The sequence below is a fragment of the Canis lupus genome, chromosome 1 (assembly GCF_048164855.1).
Source record: "Canis lupus baileyi chromosome 1, mCanLup2.hap1, whole genome shotgun sequence".
In the NCBI taxonomy this organism is placed as follows: Eukaryota; Metazoa; Chordata; class Mammalia; order Carnivora; family Canidae; genus Canis; species Canis lupus.
Window position 1 is genome coordinate 11,794,306 of NC_132838.1, and position 19,983 is coordinate 11,814,288.

Below are 19,983 nucleotides of genomic sequence, written 5' to 3' on the forward strand. Positions count from 1 at the left end.
GCAAAAAAAAAAAACTATTTGTGCTATGGTTTCTTATTATTGAAAATATAGATCAACAAAGTATTACAAATGACATATGTCTGAAAGGTACAAGCCATGTTTTTTCTATTAAATCTAAGATAAATTTTGCAGAAATATTTATTAAAATAAGGTGTTAAAATGCAATTAAGGGTATGAATGAAAACACTTTAAAATAGATATTTAAAAAATCAATTAAAACCAAATAGGGAAAATTTATGTCCATACAAAAACCTGTACGTATATGTTTACAGCAGCTGTATTCACAATTGCTGAAACTTGGAAACAGCCCAGAGGTTCCTAAGTAGGTGAAAGGATAAATTAGGGTGCATCCAAGACAATAAAATGTTATTCAAGAACAAAACAAAATGAGCTATCAAACCATGAAAAGACATAGAAGAATCTTAAATCCATATTGGTAAGTAAAATAAACCAATTGAAAAGGCTTCATACTGTATAATTCCGACTGTATAACATTCTAGAAAAGGGAAAAATGTGAAGACATAAAAAGATCAGTAGTTGCCAGGAGTTAAAGGGGAAGGAAGGATCTAAAAGCAGAGCATAGAGGATTTTGGGGACAGTGAAACTACTCGATATGATGCTGTAATGGTGGGTACATATTATTGTATATTTGTCCAAACTCACAGAATGTACAACTCCAAGGGTGAACCCTAATGTAAACTATAGGCTTTGGGTAATTATGATGTGTCCGTGTAGTTTCCTTGATTATAACACCTGTACCATTCTGGAGAGGGATGTCGATAATGGGAAAGACTGTGCATGTGTGGGGAACCAGAGGAATATGGGAACTCTCTGTATGTTCAATTTTGCTTTGAACAGAAAGCAACTCTAAAAAACTAGTCTATTATAAAAAGGATTTTTGCACCTCTATGTCTCCACATTTCTGTAAATTCTCTCTTTGTTCTTAAGATACAAACTGGAAAACAGACACATGATGAATATGCTTTATGGAAAAATATGCAGAGACTCATTCTGAGGGTATTAGTTCCAAGAAAATGCCTTGACATCCTACACTGCAATATTTATATATGTGTATATAATATACACATATATTTTAACTACATAGAATATATTTAAGTTATTTTTAAAAACTGTTTTATTCCACCATATTAATTCATTAACTCAGTGACAAAATAGAATGATTGCTACTACATAGAATTTTATATATTTATGTGTGTTTATAAATACATTTATTGATCAAGTATACATAATTTAATTTTAAAGTAAACAGTGTAAACATTTGAAGTCACTGTATCACATGAATATAAAGCAGGAGTTGCTAAACTCTTCCTGTAAATGACTACATAGTAAATATTTTAGGTTTTGTAGGTCAAGAATCTCTGTTGCAAATACTCAACTCTGCTATTGTAGAATGAAAGCGGCCACAGACAATTTGAACAATTTGTAAACAAATGAGAATGGCTCTATTCCAATAAAACTTTTTTTGTGTGTTTGTTTGTTTTTAATGAAACTAGAAGGCTGGGCAGATTTAGCACATGGCTCCTTAGTTTACAGATTGTGATGTGAAGAAAGTGTGTTGTTTAATTAATATTAAAATAATATTAATTTCCAATGACTAGGTTACATTAATTATTTAAGATTTATTTATTTACTTTATGGAGAGAGAAAGAGAGCACTTGCATTCATGCATGCATAAGCAGGGGTAGGGGCAGGAGGGAGAAGGAGAGAGAATTCTCAAGTAGACTCCCCACTGAGTGGTCAGCCCAGTTTAGGCTCAATCCTAGGATCCTGAGGTCATGACCTGAGCCAAAAGCAAGAGTTGGCCACTTAATCCAACTGAGCCACCCATGTGTGCCTAATTTAAATATATATCATTTAAGCAGGATTTTTCTTTTCATAGATACATGCAAAATCTTTCATAAATTGTCAAAATGTCTTAGAGATACTATTATATTTCAGGGAACTTTAGCAATACAAGGATGTCTAGTTGTATAGTAAAACTTAGTCTGCAAACAGGCTGTTATTTTCTAAAATTCTCCATAATCAGCTCTTGACAAAATAACGCATATTTCACATTTCATCACGTTTTCAGTGAAGCTTGATATTCCCTGTTTTCCCATGTGCTTCTATCAGGATTTCGTTTTGGTTTACTCCTGCCTGATGCTTTAAAAATTATTTGTGCTTTTTTATTTTCAAGAAATGATTTGGTCAGAGCCTTATTTGCCTTTGTGCAACTATAACCTTAACACAGTATCTTGCAAAAGTAAAAATGATAGATGATTAACTAATAGAGAGACACAGAGCTAGGAATCAGAGGTGATGATTCTACATTTCTGGGATTATATGTCCATATTTTAGGTTGTTGATGTAGTGCCAACTAAGTATGTTTTTTTTTATAGAATGGGAACCTTTGTTATTTATGTATTTATTCATTTGCCAATTTTCTCTGTTTCAATTTATGTTATAGTTTAATCAAACAAAATTACTCCTTGGATGCAGAACTCCAAAGCAATGTCTGCTCACAGAAGAAAACAGTAACAAAACAAAACAGAAAACAAAAGAAAAATAAGAAAATATGGATACATATGAACAGATAAATTTTAATTATATCAAAGTAAGGGCTGCTGCAACTATAATTTAAAGGATAAATCTTCAAAAAAAAAATAAAGGATAAATCTTCTAAGGCCCTACAACATGTTACCATATTCAAAAAAAATGTTTCTTTACCAGGAGCCAAGTTTTACTGAGTTTGACAAATAAAAAAAAAAAAAAAAAAGTTATTGTTTGAAGTATATGGATTAGCTAGTGTCTTGTTTATGTTGTTTTAATCATTATTTCAGTTTCTCCCATTTATCATTGTGATATATGCACACTCTTCAAACGAGAAGGGAAGTATAGCAGATTAGACTGTTAGTAAAGAATAACATCTATAAATCATGCTTAGCAGAAGTTATTGTTTTTATTTTCAACTTTTTACACACAAGTCTATAGTGAATACCATTGGTTGCCAATTACCCCACCCTCATTGGGGGAAATTACCCTGTTTCTCATCCAAGTAGTTCTTACTACCAAGTGTGGGAGTTACTTAATGGTTCTCAGCATTTCTCTTTGGCATAATTTGTTCAGATATGAGGACAAATAATTATTTTAGTCAATAGGACAAAAGCTGAGTGTTTTAGGGACTCTTGGGAAAAGATTACTCTTAAGTGTAAGAAGAGAGCAAACAAACCTGGAAAACTAATAGTGTGAAGTCACCAGGTCAATTAACCCTTAGTCTACTTTATCTTTTCTATGTATGTGTAATATTTCTTTACTATTTAACCCTTTTTGGACATTTTCAAATTTTTTCTATCTTCACGTATCCTGAGGTTTTTTTTTTTTTTTTTCCAAAACCATCATGAATAAAATTTAATTTGAGAAATGGTATGCCCCAAGATGGTGGTGATGATGATGTAGACTTTATATGCTACCATCCTGACCACAGCTGATTGGACTAAGCCACCTATCTAATTGGAGGGACCTTAATAGAGTATGCTGTGAAGTAAATAGATCTGGTTTATCCTCTAGGGACAGGTCAGAATCTGAATAACGTGATTTTCATCTTCTCTCTACTGTTAGATCTAAGCTTCATTAGCTGATCCATTCTTTACTTAGTCAATAGATTTACATTACTTAATTATTTGGTTTAAAAAAAGAAATCAGAAAAAAAATAAAAAGAAGAAAAGTAATCAATAAATCAATGAGTCGCTCTTTAGAACATTGATGAGTTGAAACATTTTAATTCAGATTTTTATTTAGATTAACTCAATGCAGTCCTGGCTAACAGCATCTGGAACATCACGCTCTGTTTCTCAGCCTGCTGGCAGAAGGCATTTGTAGACTCTACTCAGATTGCATGGGAAAGCTGTTAATTGTTTACCAGAATGTTTCTATAAATTTCTTTTTTTTAAGATTTTTAATTTATTTATTCATGGGAGACAGAGAGAGAGAGAGAGAGAGAGAGAGGCAGAGACACAGGCAGAGGGAGAAGCAGGCTCCATGCAAGGAGCCTGATGTTGAGACTCAATCCCGGAACTCCAGGATCATACCCTGAGCTGAAGGCAGTCACTCAATCGCTGAGCCACCCAGGCGTCCCTGTTTCTATAAATTTCTCAGAATGTTTCTCTATATATGAAACAGGATCAATGTCTCAGGCATTATCCACCCCTTCCTCATGCTTATGCTGTGGTGTGGAGAGCTCCAGTAATCCAAGTGTAATGGCTTTGACTCTCATATGGGTAATGATGCACTTAATGCAGAGACTCTCCATTCTTATACTGTCATGTTCCATTCAGTATTCACAATTTCTTACTCTTTCTACATGTGGGAAAGATTTCATGTACTTTTCTTCCTGGTATAAGAAAAATGCACTTCTGGTAATCCCTGAGTTTTTATGGTGACTAGTCCCATCAGTCCAGCCGGTATACATTCTTGGTTGTGGCATAGATATAGAGACTACTTGATTCCAGCTAATCTGATGTTAATCCTTCTTACCCTCCAGGGAGGACAAACATTTCTTTAGTAATTTAAAGAACTTTGTCTCTAATTTTCTCTTTCCTTCTCCTGCTGCCCCTCCCTCCAGTTCCTGTTCTCTCCTTCCTCAAAAAATGAAAAAAACAAAAACAAAAAACTAAAATACTTTGTGTCTATATTAAAACCAAATCTAGTTGGTCACTTTGCATAGGTGTTTTATGATATATCTTCCACTTAAGAAAATTGCAAATCTATGTCAATGGTATTCCATTTGAAAACATGTAGTTCCAAACCCTACATTCTTCAGAAAATTTAATCCTGTTTCAGTGTAACTTCTGCCATAGTGATTATCCATTTACCAATACAGCAAGCAGCATAGCCAATGCTGACTTGCACTTGCACACTTACACCATATCATAAGCCTTGGATTGTGATGAACATACTACTCTCAGGTTGAAAAAGTATAGTTGCAACCCAAAGCAGAACTTCAAGTGATATCAAGACAGGAAACAATATCCATAAAAGGTTAGATTTGTACATAAACACTAGAACACGGGTGAAACTAGAGGACATTATGCAAATGATAGAAGTCATTCACAGAAGGATAAATACTGCATGATCCCACTTATATGAAGTTTCTAAAGTTGTCAGACTCATAGAAGCAGAGAGTAGAATGGTGGTTGACAGGGCCTGGGCAGGGAGATATGGGGAGTTGCTCAAGGGGTATAAAGTCACTATGTAAAATAAATACATTCTAGAGATTGGCTGTACAACATCTTGTCTGTAGTTTAGTATACTGTGTTATGTACTTTAAAATTTAAGAGGGTAGATCTCATGTTAAGTGTTCTTAACACAAGTTTTAAAAAATGCTTGAGGGAAAAAGCTTATTTTTGGTTTTGACTCACGTTACAGAGGCATCTAACATTTATTTAACACATGATAATTAATTTTATTTTTGTGAACTTAAATATGAGGTAAGCAAAGTAGACATCACATTATCAAATTAGTTACCACTGGGATTAGTTATAATCTCTTTCCTCCTATCCTTCCCTTGTTATGATAAAAACAATGAACATGTATATGGTCCCAATACTGTAGAATGCAAGTATCCTTCTGGAATCTGTGGTTGTCTCCTCACAATAACTGCATATGTAAACCTTAAAAATATTGAGTTTTTGAGACATAATCGTGGATGTAGCACTGTTTTATGTTAGGTACCGTTCATGTATCTGAACCTCTCTGATTTGATACAAAAATAATTTTAACTAAAAACAGCTTTGGTAATCAGCAGATAGCTTACTATTATGTATCATAATAAATAACAAAATTATAACATAATTTAATTACAAATTTGATTATAAATTTAATAAATTATATAATTTAATTTTATATAAATGTAATAAAATAAGTCTATTTAGGTAATAAATAAACCAAGGAAAAGAAAAGGATTTTCATTTAGACATTGCCCTCTCTTTCTGTATTTTCCTTGATTCCTGAGCAGAAAGACTGAATTAAGCAGCAGCCAGAAGGCATAGATGCAGAGTGGAAAAGCTCTTCTCTTTTTTAGTAACTTTTGTGCCTGTTTTAAATGATCATTTGTTTCATCAGCTAATCCCCAAGTAGAGGGCATGTCCTTTTCACTTGTAGGATTCTCTTACAGAAGTTGAATTCCCTCCTTATCACCTCAAGCCAATAAGCACTTTATTTTCCTTTTGCTTGTTGTTAGGGAAAAGGAGAAAAAAAAAAAAAAAAGCCACTCATACCACTTGCTGGAGCTCTCTGCATTTTAATCCCAGCCTATGAACGGACATCAGAGTGCCCTTATGATATTTTGCACAAAAGGCTCAGTGTTCATGGCTGTACTCAGAGGACCCAAAATAGCATTCTGTAAGCAGTGACATACTGGTGGTCTGGTACTAAAAGTGCAAGCCTCTGTAACTCAGAGCAGTGTGACACATGTCAGCTTTGATGAGGAGTCTGTGAGGCAAAATAAGAACCCTCTCTACTACTCTTCCTCATGTGTTTATCATGAATTTTGAATTTCAATTTTTGCAGAACTCCTAGAACTTGAAGATACACAGGTAAGAACGGGATAATTAGGCCTATTTAAATATATAAATTACCTCAATGAATATAGGGCTAAAAAGTTCTTGAGAAGCACTTTGTTAGTTTGTGCTTATAAGGGAAAAAAATTCTAAAAAATTTTAACTCACAATGTGTATATTAAACTATCTCTAAAACAAATATTTGTGAGAAAAACTTGCCATATCTACAATTCAGATTGAAGAAAATAAAAGTTGCTCGTATCCAGAATATTTAAACACTAAATTTCTTGAGAAGGATGTATCACTACTGTTTCTTTTTTTTCTCTAGGATTTTGATTTTTGACTTACTGTGTATTTATCTCTGTACTATCGGCTGCTCTGAACAATAAAGTCACCTTAAAAATATGTGAAAAATATAAATATTTTTAATGCAATTAATTATTTACTTCTTGGGAAATAATATTCAATGTGGGGCTTTCTGCATATCTGAAGAAAGTTAAATGTTCTTTGAAGGACAATCGATTCTCAAAGTTGATATAATTATTTTATTTTCTTCCTCTTTGTCAGTTGTTTTGACTACCAAACATTTTATTGAATTTAGAAAAGTCGGAAAGCAAAAGAGCTTAAGTAATTAAGAATATAATAATAATAATAATAGTAAACCTTTGAGCATCTTATCAATATAGACAAATACATATTCAAACATGTTCACATATTAATTTGCAATGAATTATATCCATCACATGTATTAAAAAGGTTAATTCATCAGACACACAAAATATGAAAGACACAAAAGTGTAAATAAGGAAATGCAAATTGTGAAAGATATTTAATATTGTTTCAGTTTTAATTTATTACAAGTAAGTTTAATAGGATTACTAATTTTAATAAAATATTCCATGTAAATTTGCCAAAAGGATTTAGTAAATCTGTAACTACCATATAAAAAAACACACGAAGGTAGCAACAAATATTTCTAAGTAGAATGGCAAATGTTTTCTTTATATAAATTCATATTTTAGATCTAAGAATTCATTTTTGAACTAATATATCTATAGAGAAGACATCGTTTATGTAAAATATTTACAAATGTAGTAATATATTTTTATTTTGGATAAATTTGCAATATCAAGTAATGTGGTAATATACATATAATTTCCTTTATTCCAAATTCTAAATACTTTAGATGTTTAAGTATCACACATTATAATTTTTAATTTGAAAGTATTGAAATTTTAATATAATGTGGACATTTCTGTTTACCAATTGTGTAACCAATAAGCATATTCCCAAAAAAGAATAAACATTACAAAAGGAAAAATCTAAAATTATTCAATTTTTACAAAATAATCATTTTATGAGATCTAGAAATCACCTCTAGATGACTTATTCTACTTAAATGTGTTTTCTGCTTTACCCAGGTTTTTTTTTTTTTTTAAGATTATATTTATTCATGAAAGATGCAAGAGAGAGGTAGAGACATAGGCAGAGGGAGAAGTAGGCTCCCTGTGGGGAGCCTGTGTGGGACTCGATCCCAGAACTCTGGGGTCACATCCTAAGCCGAAAGCAGACACTCAACCACTGAGCTACCCTTACTGAGGTTTTATAACAATGACTGAAATGTCTTATATTATTATGTAAATTATATCTGTATTTTCAGTTCTCAATTTTAGTAATTCTTTATTTGTGCCCCAATAAAATATTGAAATATTTATACTTATACTTTTATGCTTAAACCCACTTTCTCTCTACCTTTCTCTCTCTCTCTGTTTCTATTTCACACACAAACTGTAGAAGTGTTAAAGAATATGTTATCTATTTATATGTTTTGTTTTGGTTTGTTTTCCCCTTTGGAATCTTTATAATGTGCTTTTCCCTGGGAACTTTTTAAAAAATTAGTTCAATTAAATTATCATAAAGTAAGATGCTTGAGAATGATTTGCACAAATGCTTCCCATTCATTCTTAAGAAATCAGACCCATCCTCCAGGAATTTGCCATAATCAAGATATGTATAATTTGATGAATGATAACAGATAAGTAAATATAAATTGATATTGAGGGACACCTGGGTGGCTTAGTGGTTGAGTGTCTGCCTTCGGCTCAGGTCATGATCCCAGGGTCCTGGGATTGAGTCTTGCATCAGGCTCCCCGCAGGGAGCCTGCATCCCTCTCTGCCTATGTCTCTGCCACTCTCTCTTCATCTCTCATGAATAAATAAAATCTTTAAAAAAACCTAATATTGAATTTTTTGACACACATGCTCTTAACACGAACCCTTTAAATATTATTATATTCAAAGTGTTACAGAGTGGTATTTAACATGTTATTGAGTAGTAATATAATAGAAATATATGTATCACATGATTTAATAGGATATATTGGTCTTTTCATATACCTTTCTTTCAATTGGGATTTATTGCTACTGAGAACCATGATCATAAATATGAGAAAATGGAACTTTTATATTTTGTGGTCATGACAATTCCCTCTGATATTTATGATCTTCCAATACCTGTATCTTTGCTTTGGCATAACAGATTGAGGATGAAAAATAAACAAACATGAAACTTAATAACCCCACATGAATCCTTCCTTTCTAGCATTGATTTTGACAGCTCTCGGATTTGAGAAATGAGTGACTTTTGCTAAAGTGACCAGAAAGATGTTTGACACTTTTTAAAAAACCTATGCCATTAGTTTTCAACTCTCATCACCACTCACTAGAAAAAATCCACCTAAAATGCTCTAAAACTACCTTTTTATAACTTACAACAAATCAGTTTCCTTTTGAAATGATGCATTCCATCTTGAAAATTCTGATATGATCCAGTAAGAGCATTCATGTCTCACTTTAAAAACCACTTTAGAATTAGTAAAGCAGAAATGTTTTTGTCAGAAATTCATTGCACTACTCAATAAAAGACATTCAGAATCATCAAAGAATGTTTTAAAATTAAAGGAAAGCATATAGTAGTCAGAGATTTTGCTTTGACATACCTAGTCAGGTTTGAAATGTTAGTATTGGACAATGACGTATCAACATACAGGATCAGCATATCCACGTTTTATTTGTTCATTCTAAGAACTTACATGATAAATGAACTTTGTAAATTTGTAGGGTAGTATATTAAAGTGGGAATAATTTTGGCAATCAATTATGGCTTAAAATAACCTAGGTAATTTTCTCTATGTGCAAAATTTAGAAATGTCATTTCTGTGAAAATGAACAAATTATACATAAATCATAGAAAAGAAAAATGCCACCATTTTTTCTGTCTTTAAATTGTACTATAGCTACATTGTTTCCAAAAGTTTCAAAAGTTTGCCACTTATTTTATTTTTTTCGTCTCTAGCAGAGACTTTTTAAATCTCTAGTGAAGATTCTATGACATTTTTTTGATAAACAGAGAATTCTACTAAATGCAGAGAGAAACATAAAATGTAACTAGAACATTAAAAAGATAAAGAGAACAGGATATAGATGCATCTTTCTAAAAACTTTTTAATGGTATTGCAGTTTGTTATTGAAGTACTTCTTGATAATGCTTGAAAGTGCTTTTGAATTGTAAAGCAAAATATAACCTATTACTTACCTATAATACTGGTGAAAAATAAAGAGGCCATAGCACCACTTTTCAGGTGGATATAAGTCTCCTAAATAAGGCTGTTGCCTTTGTGTCTATATAAGACATTGGTGTTTCTTTGGTATTTCCTCTCTTTTATCCAATGTCTGTAGAGTATACCAATTCTATAGGCCTATCAGGATTTGACTCAAAATGATTGGTTAGTAATAAATGAGCATGTATGATAATACAATATTACTCAGCCATCAAAAAGAATGAAATCTTGCTATTTTCAATGACATGGGTAGAACCAGAGTGTATGATGCTAAACAAAGTCAGTCAGAGAAAGACAAATACCATATGATTTCACTCACATGTGGAATTTAAGAAACAAAAGAGATGAATGTAGAGGAAGGTGGGTAGAAAAGAAAAAGAGAGGGAGGCAAACCTTAAGAGACTCTCACTAACAGAACAAACTGAGTGGTAAATGGAGAGAGGTGGGTGGAGGATGGACTAGATGGGTGATGGGTATTAAGGAGGGACTTGTGATGAGCCCTGGGTGTTGTATGTAAATGATGAATCACTGAATTCTACTCCTACTCCTTAAAACAAACAAACAAACAAAACAGTTGTGCCAAATTTTTGACCCAGTAAGCCTCTTTTCTGGAACTTTATCATATTAAATAATCTAAAAGTACATAAAGAAGAATATCTGGAACAAAAATAATTATAAATGATTGAGTAACATAACATGCTCTATATCTTAATAAAATAACATATAGCCATTAAAAATACCTTCTTAAAGGCTGTTAAAAATGGGTAAATGTGTTTGCATGCACAGATATATGTGTGAGTATTTGTTTATGGACAGATTTCAAATATATATATATAAATTTGATTTTTTTATAATATAATAATTTTAAGACCACACTAATTATTTGTTAAAACTCCATACCATTTTATTATTTCTTGTCCCTCATATTCTTATTTTTAATTTTTTAACATTTTTATTTTAATTACATTTAGTTAACATTTAGTGTTATATTAATTTCAGGTATATAATATAATAATTTAACACTTCCATAAATGCTAATCACAAGTGCATTCCTTGATCCCCATCACCTATTTAACCCATCTCCACACTCACCTCTTCTTTGTAACCATCAATTTATTCTCTATAGTTAAGAATCTGTTTCTTGGTTTGCCTCTCTCTCTCTCTCTTTTTCTCTTTGTTAGTTTGTTTTCTTTCTTAACAAAACCACATATGAGTGAAATCAAATGTTACTTGTCTTTCTTTGACTTATTTCACTCAGCCTAATATTCTCTAGCTCCATCCACATTGTTGCAAATGGCAAGATTTCATTCTTTTTTTATGGCTCAGTAATTGTGTGTGTGTGTGTGTGTGTGTGTATCACATCCTCTTTATCCATTCATCAGTCGATGGACACGTGGCTATTTGCATCATTTGGTTATTGTAAATAATGCTGCTATAAACATTGGGAAGCATACATCCCCTTGAATTAGTATTTTTAATTCTTTGGGTAAATACTTACTGGGCAGTTGTTGGATTGTAGGGTAGTTCTATCTTTCATTTTTTGAGGAACCTCCACACTGTTTTCCAGAGTGGCTGTACCAGTTTGTATTCCCACAACAGTGCAAGAGGGTTCCCCTTTCTCCACATCCTTGTCAACACCTGTTGTTTCTTCTGTTGTATGACATTTTATGTAGTATATGATACATATATAAAGTTACTTATATAAAATTTAAATTTAAACTATTTTAAAGATATGGAGCAATGTTGTCATTGTATGAGTATGTGTATTAAACCAATGTTAAAAACATGCAGCTCTTAAATCATAAATATAATTTCTATGAAATTATGTGACTTTGTATTATCATTGAGCATTTGAATTATAGGGAAATAGAAACAAACAATGCACTTTTAACACTGTATATATGTGAGCTAAGCACCCAAATTTTAGTAAATTATTAATTAGCTGCTTTCTACATATTAAGAAACAAAATGATGTTAGGGTTGCAGGATTAAAAAATATAATGAGGGATTATTTCATGTAAGAACATCATCTCTCCACAGAACATGTTAACTCCTTCTACACATTAAAGGGAGTGACTCATAGTCCACATAATATAAGTTTCAGGGAAAAAAAGACATCTTGTCAGTCAAAAGTCAATTCATTCATTCATCAGATTATACTGAATGCTTTTACATTTATCTGAAAGGAAACTTGTCTATCTTCTCTGGAATCAATTACAAAGGAATAAAAAATTTAAAGAATCTATTTCAACATGCTTTTTAAATCCATTCATATCTCAAATTAATTATATTCATGCTGATTTTTCTTCCTGAAATGTATATGTATTTTAAACCCATCCCATCTCTTGGAGATACACTTTTTTCTAGATTTACATATGTATCTCTTCTAAATTTTCCTATATACATTTTATTTAGAATTAAAGTGATATACCCAATCTCTTATTTTGGGAATTAGGGAATAGGAGTTTATCTACTCTGTAAGCATGACATTCATGTTAAAGGGATGTAAAAAAAAATCTCCATCTTGAGATGTTTCCAATATTATATTTACTAAAGTACATTACTTGGCCATTCTTTTTACACAGCTAATAGCATACAATCATAAAATGATATCCTCAGAATGTAAAATAGTTGATCAAATATTCTACTAAACTAGTCCATCTGGTTTGAAATTTTGTCTTCAAATTGTATTCTTATGACCATAAAGTCTAAATAAACTCAACAAGATTAACTTTAAAAATGTGAACTCGTCAAAAATAATTGTAGTCTACTAAGTTATTTTAACTTACATTCCGAAAGCAAAAACATAAAACAAATGATATAGATTTTTTTTAAGATTTATTTATTCATGAAGGACACAGGTAAAGAGGCAGAGACATAGGCAGAGGGAGAAGCAGGCTCTCCATGGGGGTCTTGATGAGGGACCGGATCCCCAGGATCCTGGGATCACTCCCTGAGCCAAGGGCAGATGCACAACCACTGAACCACCCAGGCATCCCTAGAATTTTTTATTTGTATGTTTTATATAAAGAAACTAAGAAAGCATTGAGTTTTTTATTATACAATTTGAAACTCAATTCCTTTTTCACAGATGTGTTTGTGCAAAAATATTTTGTTCCAAAATAATTATATATTTTCATTTATTTTTTAAAACCTGTCCTTTGAAACATACAATCCATATTATGATCCAAAATTTATTATAATTCTACTCCAAACTTTTTGTGGATAACTATTGAAATACTAAATTAAACTCCTTACCAATTCATTTTTTTTTCAGTTTTGCACTTGATCTTAGCCAAAAGGCCGAGAAGCGATTTTTTTCAGTTTTGAAATTGATTTGAGTATCATCCTAACACATGAAACAATCTAAGAGATTAAAAATGTGAAATTTCTTGAATTTATTCTTTTAATTTTCAAGTCAGTGAAGTGTAAGGAAATGATTATATTATTGCTATTGATTCATCACAATGAACAGAATTTATATACTTTGGTGCTTGGTCTATTTTTTTCTTTGCAACATCTTTGCTTATTGCTCATTTGTCCAACAAACAGAGTCTCAAAAACTGCATTTCTATCTTGAAACATTTTTCCTTAAATCCAAACTGCCCAGTGAAGAGATCTCTGCTTTTCCTCTGTTAAAATTTACTTTGAATGACTCATCTATTTTTCGAACTCATCAGTTCTAGGCTCTAATCACTCTTCAACCCACTCTCTTCTGCTTTAATCCCTCCTAAAACTTCTCTTTAGCTATTCAGCAAGATGTACTACTTTTTGTTTGTTTTCTTTTTAATTGACAAATAGTATAAAAAAAACAAATCTGGGCACTTAGGGTGCATGTTAGTTTTGGTTATAGGTAAATTACTTAACAATATTGGTATGGCCTTTTTTCAAGACAAGTTAAGAACGATAGCTATTTTCATGTGCATTTGTTAATATTGATTTTTTTAAAAATTAGATACACTCATTATGGAACTCTCCTTTCCCGATACCATGAGTGTTGTCAACGACTAAATCTTTCTACTATACAATTCTCATTGTCATAATTCTGTCTAGTCTCTTTAAACATTTGAGTATGTCAGAAATTAAATAGCTTCAACTATTAGTTTATATTTTTATGTGATAAATAATACATTGGTAGACAACATTTTTGCACCAAATTTTCTAAATTCCTATTTATTTCCTTAGTATAAAATTTCAGACATGAATTCAGTAGATAAAATGGTGTGAGATCTTTAATGCTCCTGAAACATATTTTCTAATTTAAAAATATCATTTAGTTTATCTTGCTGGTATGGGAAACAATTCATGAGAAGAAGTCATGGATTAAGAACTTGGAGGTTATAGGAAGTGAGTGCATATATTTGCGAGACTAAGAGGTAGAATTGACCATAGATAAAGCTTGAATATGTACAGAAGGTAAAATAAAGAGAATGTTGAAAGGGGATTCCTTATTCAAGTGTCAGTTTTTGAGTGGATACTGGTTTCATTCAGTGAGAGAAAAAAACATAATGATGAACAGGAATGAGCAATAAAAGATAATGGTTTATTTCTGGGGTATGGACTTTGAAATGCCTCTTGGAAAGTAGGTCTATAATTAAAGAGAGAGATAAATATGAACTGTTGAGACTCTTTTGCGATATTTTAGCATATAGAGATTAATTGTAGACATAAAATCCGCAGATATTATCACACATATAGAATGGGCAAAGTATTATGAAGAATGGAACTCTAGTATTTAAGGAAGAGAACAATAAGATGAAATAGAGATTCTTGAGGTGAAAGAGGAATTGAAAGTGTGTAGAGCTTTCCAAGCCAAAAAAGAAGTTTTAAAAAGGGAGTGCAGTTATGATGAAGGTAACAGTGTGCTATGCCACTATAAAGTTGATTTCAGAAAGGAAAGAAAAGATTTTATTGAATTTTGTTAAAGAAATAAAGGGGAGCCCTCTTGACCTGGATGGATGGGTGAGTTTTAGTATTGGGGGGAAAAGCCAGGTTGCATTTTCCATAAATTGGATGAGAAAATGTGGAGAGAGTGAATGGATGTTTATTCTGTAATAATATTTCCTTTCCATATCTTTGAGTTTTTTTATGTTGTGCCTTTTGAATTAGTCCTCTAGTAATCATCTTTATCATATTTTTTTCTACCTATGCCTTCTTTCTTCTATTAAGATTTTTCTTCAAAGTTACCTTTCAAAATTTCCTCCTATACACACCTTTAAAAAGTAGCCAGGAATTACAATTCCTGTTCTCTAAATACTCTTTCAAGCTATAATTCTTTCATTGAGGAAGTATCTTTTATTTATCTAAGGAACTTTTGGTTTTCTTTCTTTTTTCCTTTATTTCTTTCTATTTGTTGTTGTTGTTGTTGTTGTTCTCAACCTGGCATTTGTTTCTGCTTATTTTCAGTTATATTTTTATGCTTTGTATTTGACTTGGACTTTTTCTTTCAACTGGAGTCTTTCCCAAAAGGAACCATAATAAGTAACGTGAAAATTGTTGGGAAGTCTTATTGTATGAGTGGGGAATAGAGACTGAATACTTTCAGACTTCATAGATATTTTTCTGGCAATGACCAAGGTGATTGATTTAAGGATCCTCAAATATCATTACAGTTTTTGTCTTGAGGCTATATATTTCTCTATTCAATGAAGTTGAAAGGTAGACAGGTAGGTAGAGAGAACTTCAAGTTATAAGATGATAGAAATTAACTTTTCTATATTTAGATGTGACAATGGACTTATAATGGTTTTATCCTTCTGATATCTCTGAAGTGTCTTAGGTCCTGTGACTTATTATGCACATTTCTACTCCTGTCTCCTACCAGATCCTGGCATTTCACATAATAGAAACTGTACACATTAGCCTTGGGTGTATTAACCTGAAATCATTTGTAATTGTTAGGAAATGTTTCCCATTCCCAATTGCTTTGAGTCAGAAAAAGCTTTTTCCTGAATGATTTAAGCATAATGCATATTGACAGTTATTCCTTTGATTTTTTATTCTTGTAACAGTGAGGACTTACTAGTGATTCTCTTCTGCACTTTAGGAGGTGATGAATTAGAATTTTCCAAAGAAATTTGAGATTAGAAATATTTAAATAAATGCCATGTTTTTATGATATAATAATAACTACCTTTATTGAACATTTAATATGCTCCACATCCAGCTTGTTATTTTTGTGTGATTTATCACAGCATACCTAGAAGTTAGGTATGTTATCTCATTTTGCAGTTGGAGAAACTCAATCTGAGAATGTTTAAGTACTTTGACTAGTGCCATGCCGCTATAATATTATAAAGACACAAATCTTTACATTTTATGCAGATTCTCCTTAATGGTAATTATTAATTTAATATTAAATGAAGATTTAACTAAGTAAAATAATTAAGAAAAAGAACCAGATAAAAATTATACTGTTCATTTGATTTAATTCCTATTCTCAATATGTATTACTTATAAGAACCATCTATTGCAGGTATAATGCAACAACCAGAACGTTACTACCATAAGATCAGGGCATAAAGTAAAAGTCTGTCCAAGAACCCATGCAAATTGTTCTCTTGAAGAGAGAGAAAAACAAGTTAAGGTGGGAGATACGAAATTAAATAATCAAAATGGCTATGTTATGCTCCTGCACCTTGCGAAGCAGTCTCCAGATAGGTGACTCCCTCATATAGTGTCCTATAGATAACATAGAGTGTCCCCAGGACCATCAACTGAGCTGTGGCAAAATATGAAAAATTCTATTTATGTTGATATTTTACCTCATACTCTTGTATTTCGATTTTGAGTATGTTTTTATGAAATATCTTTATGGTGGTAAAAGTTGTAGATATAAATGATTAGCATATAAATACATATTACAACACTGAAGTTCATCCTAAGCATTTTTTCCATATGAGAATAAATATGAAAATTTGGAAACCCTGGCCAGCATCTACCCATATATTTCTTTTCCAAAATGGTATCCATGTTCTAGAAAATGGTTCCTGCAAAGTTAAGGGTACCAGCTCTGGAGGAAGTAAACTGCTTGAGTTTAACTCCAGCCTGGCAGATTCTTACATGACTAAGCAAATCGAGTTAACTTCTATTTGCTCACTCTCTGCATTTATCAAAAATAATGGAACATATACCATAGAAGTATTGTAAGATGAATCAGTTAAAAATGGCATACTCTTTGTATAGTAATAATCAAGAAAAAAGCTCCCAATACATGTTAGACAAGATGATGATGATGATGATGGCTGGTGGTGGTGTTATCCTTGGACTACTTGCCTGGAATCACTTTGGAGCTCATTATGATCACCTAAATGGTGAATAAGAATCTGTGGAGTATGGAATCTACATTTTATTTGGCTTTTCAGTTAATTCTAATGTGAATAAAGTAAGTAAATCATTTCTCAGAAATTGAGGGACTGAATCAACCAAGTTATTATTTATTCTTATTTAAATAACAAAGAATTCTCCATATGCATAATAAAAATTTTAAGTAGAAAAATGTAATCATGTCTAGCACGAAATAATAGTTTTGTCATGTTTGCTCATGTTTTAAAATAATAATTATTACTATAATGTTTGCATGGTAGCTAAAATGCTTTAATATTTTAATCAGTTCATATGAATCAGGTACTGTGTCATACATTTTTAAATTTTGCATTGATTCCACACACACACAAAATCGAGTGTATGACTTTAAAATTTTTCCATTCACTAAGATTTAGGTCTTTAAAAAGTCATGTTTATATTATGCATTTTTCAATACAAAATTATATTTTCCACATCATTTGGCAGTGGTGCTTACTAAGTATTGCTTTTGACGGTAGAATACATTTATTGCTATTAGAGTTATAAAGAATATGTACTGAAAACAATTGATAATTGGAGAAAGGAACATTTAGATGACATATTTGACGCGGTATTATGTAGCTACTAATACAACATCAGCAAAAAATGTCAAATACGGTGCAACTGTGTCTTTATTTACTGTAGTAAGCAGTAGCTAAAAAGATTTTTAACAATTGAAAAACAAAATAAGATATGCAAAATGGAAATTGAAGACCAAATAAATAATTTTATAATAAATTCTCAAGATGGTAAAATGCATTGTTGCTAAGAAGAAAATATTTTTTTCTTGTTTCTATGGTGATATATAAATTCAATTTGCCAGATATCACTTATGTGATGAGAATAATTAACTGATAGGATTTCATGTTTATCCAAACAATGTTTTGGGAGGAAATGCTTCATTTTACTGTGATTGTGGAAATTTGCATTCTACGTACATGGTAACTGGTGATTTTGTCAAACTGCCTTGATCTATTTCTGGATCAAGAAATCTCCAAAAGAGGAGTGTCTGGGTGGCTCAGTCAGCTGAGCATCTGACTCTAGATTTTGGCTCAGCTCATGATCTCAAAGTTGTAGGATTGAGCTCTTCATCAGGCTGCTTATGATTTTCTCTCTCTCTCCATCTGCCACTCCCCCCACTCTCATTCTCTCCGAGATAAATAAATAAATCTTTTAAAAAAAGAAAGAAATCGTGAAAGTGTACCTTATTCATCATTCTTTGAAATTTTTACTTTCCTAATTTTTTTTAGTTAATTTTAATTCTGAAAATCATTACTTATTGGTTCTATACTATCTGAAAGCTGTGACTTCATTCGAATTAAACTGATAATAAAAGAAATGTGATATACATATTATATTCTAATTGGTCAATCAGTGGTCCATCTGCATGAATTATAATTTAGTCTTCAACCTGTATAGAAATCACATATACACACAGGCACACACCAATGTGCGTAAGTCTTGAAATAAATGAATTGTTTTACTTATTTAGACAAATTTTTCGTTTGTGTAATGCAACTTTGATTACTTCTAGTCATAAAAATTAAAAATGAATCAGATTCAACAATTATAAAGATAAAATCTACTTGGGATCATCTAAAACTAAATCTACTCTCATAAAGCATACTACGGTGACCCAAGTCATGACAATTTCTCAATTCAATTTATGTAGATATAAGATCCTAAGGTCTAAAAAGATGCTGTCGGAAATAAACAGAATAGTTTTGCATATGATATTAACTGGAAATCATCATATGCTTTATAGTCTATATTATGTAGCTTATAATTTATATTCTGTGTAACATATTTATACTATCTACAACATATATTATAGAAAATACATAAAATATGAATTATACTTTATATATTAAGTTTTTATTATGTATTATATACATAGAGAGCAGTGTGTATACACTAGGAATGCAAGAATGTCTCAATATTATTGAATCTATTCACTCCATTCTGTACCTTATCAGACCAAATGAAAAGAAAGACACCTTGTGGTAATCTCAATTCATAATCTCAATTAAAAAAAAAAACATAAAACAAAAACTATTTTCTTCATTTTAAAAAATATTTATTTATTTATTTGAGAGAGAGAGAGAACATGTAAGTGGGAGAAGGGGCCAGAGGGAGAGAGAGAATCCCTGAGCAGACTCCTTTGCTGAGCATGGAGCTTAACATGGGGCTGGATCCGAGGACCCTGAGATCATGACCTGAGTTGAAATCAAGAGTGTGACACTTTAACCAACTGAGCCACCCAGACACCCTAACAAAAACTTATTAAAAACTAGGAATAAAAAATAACTTATTTGGCTTAGTAAAGTATATGACAAAGCTCACAATATCCCACTTAATGTTTACTAAAAGCCTTTCTATGTGAAAATTGGGAAAAAAGTGAAATTTTTGAAATTTTTGCATGTATGTATGTATGCATGTGATGAACTTTTAAATTATTGATA

At 31.5% G+C, this 19,983-nt stretch overlaps 1 protein-coding gene and 1 pseudogene across 2 annotated transcripts in view; one reads left to right on the forward strand and one right to left on the reverse strand.

The window, feature by feature from the left end:
* LOC140622245 (10 kDa heat shock protein, mitochondrial pseudogene) overlaps window positions 1-16,456 on the reverse strand; it is a 75,969-nt pseudogene extending 59,513 nt beyond the window's left edge.
* Window positions 6,437-19,983, forward strand: part of CDH19 (cadherin 19) — a 94,519-nt gene continuing 80,972 nt past the window's right edge. The window contains exon 1 of one of the 2 annotated variants that reach the window (XM_072820804.1): window positions 6,437-6,593. The gene's annotated coding sequence lies outside the window, so the exon portion shown is untranslated. The remainder of the gene's footprint in view (window positions 6,594-19,983) is intronic. The other variant, XM_072820814.1, reaches the window with a different exon arrangement.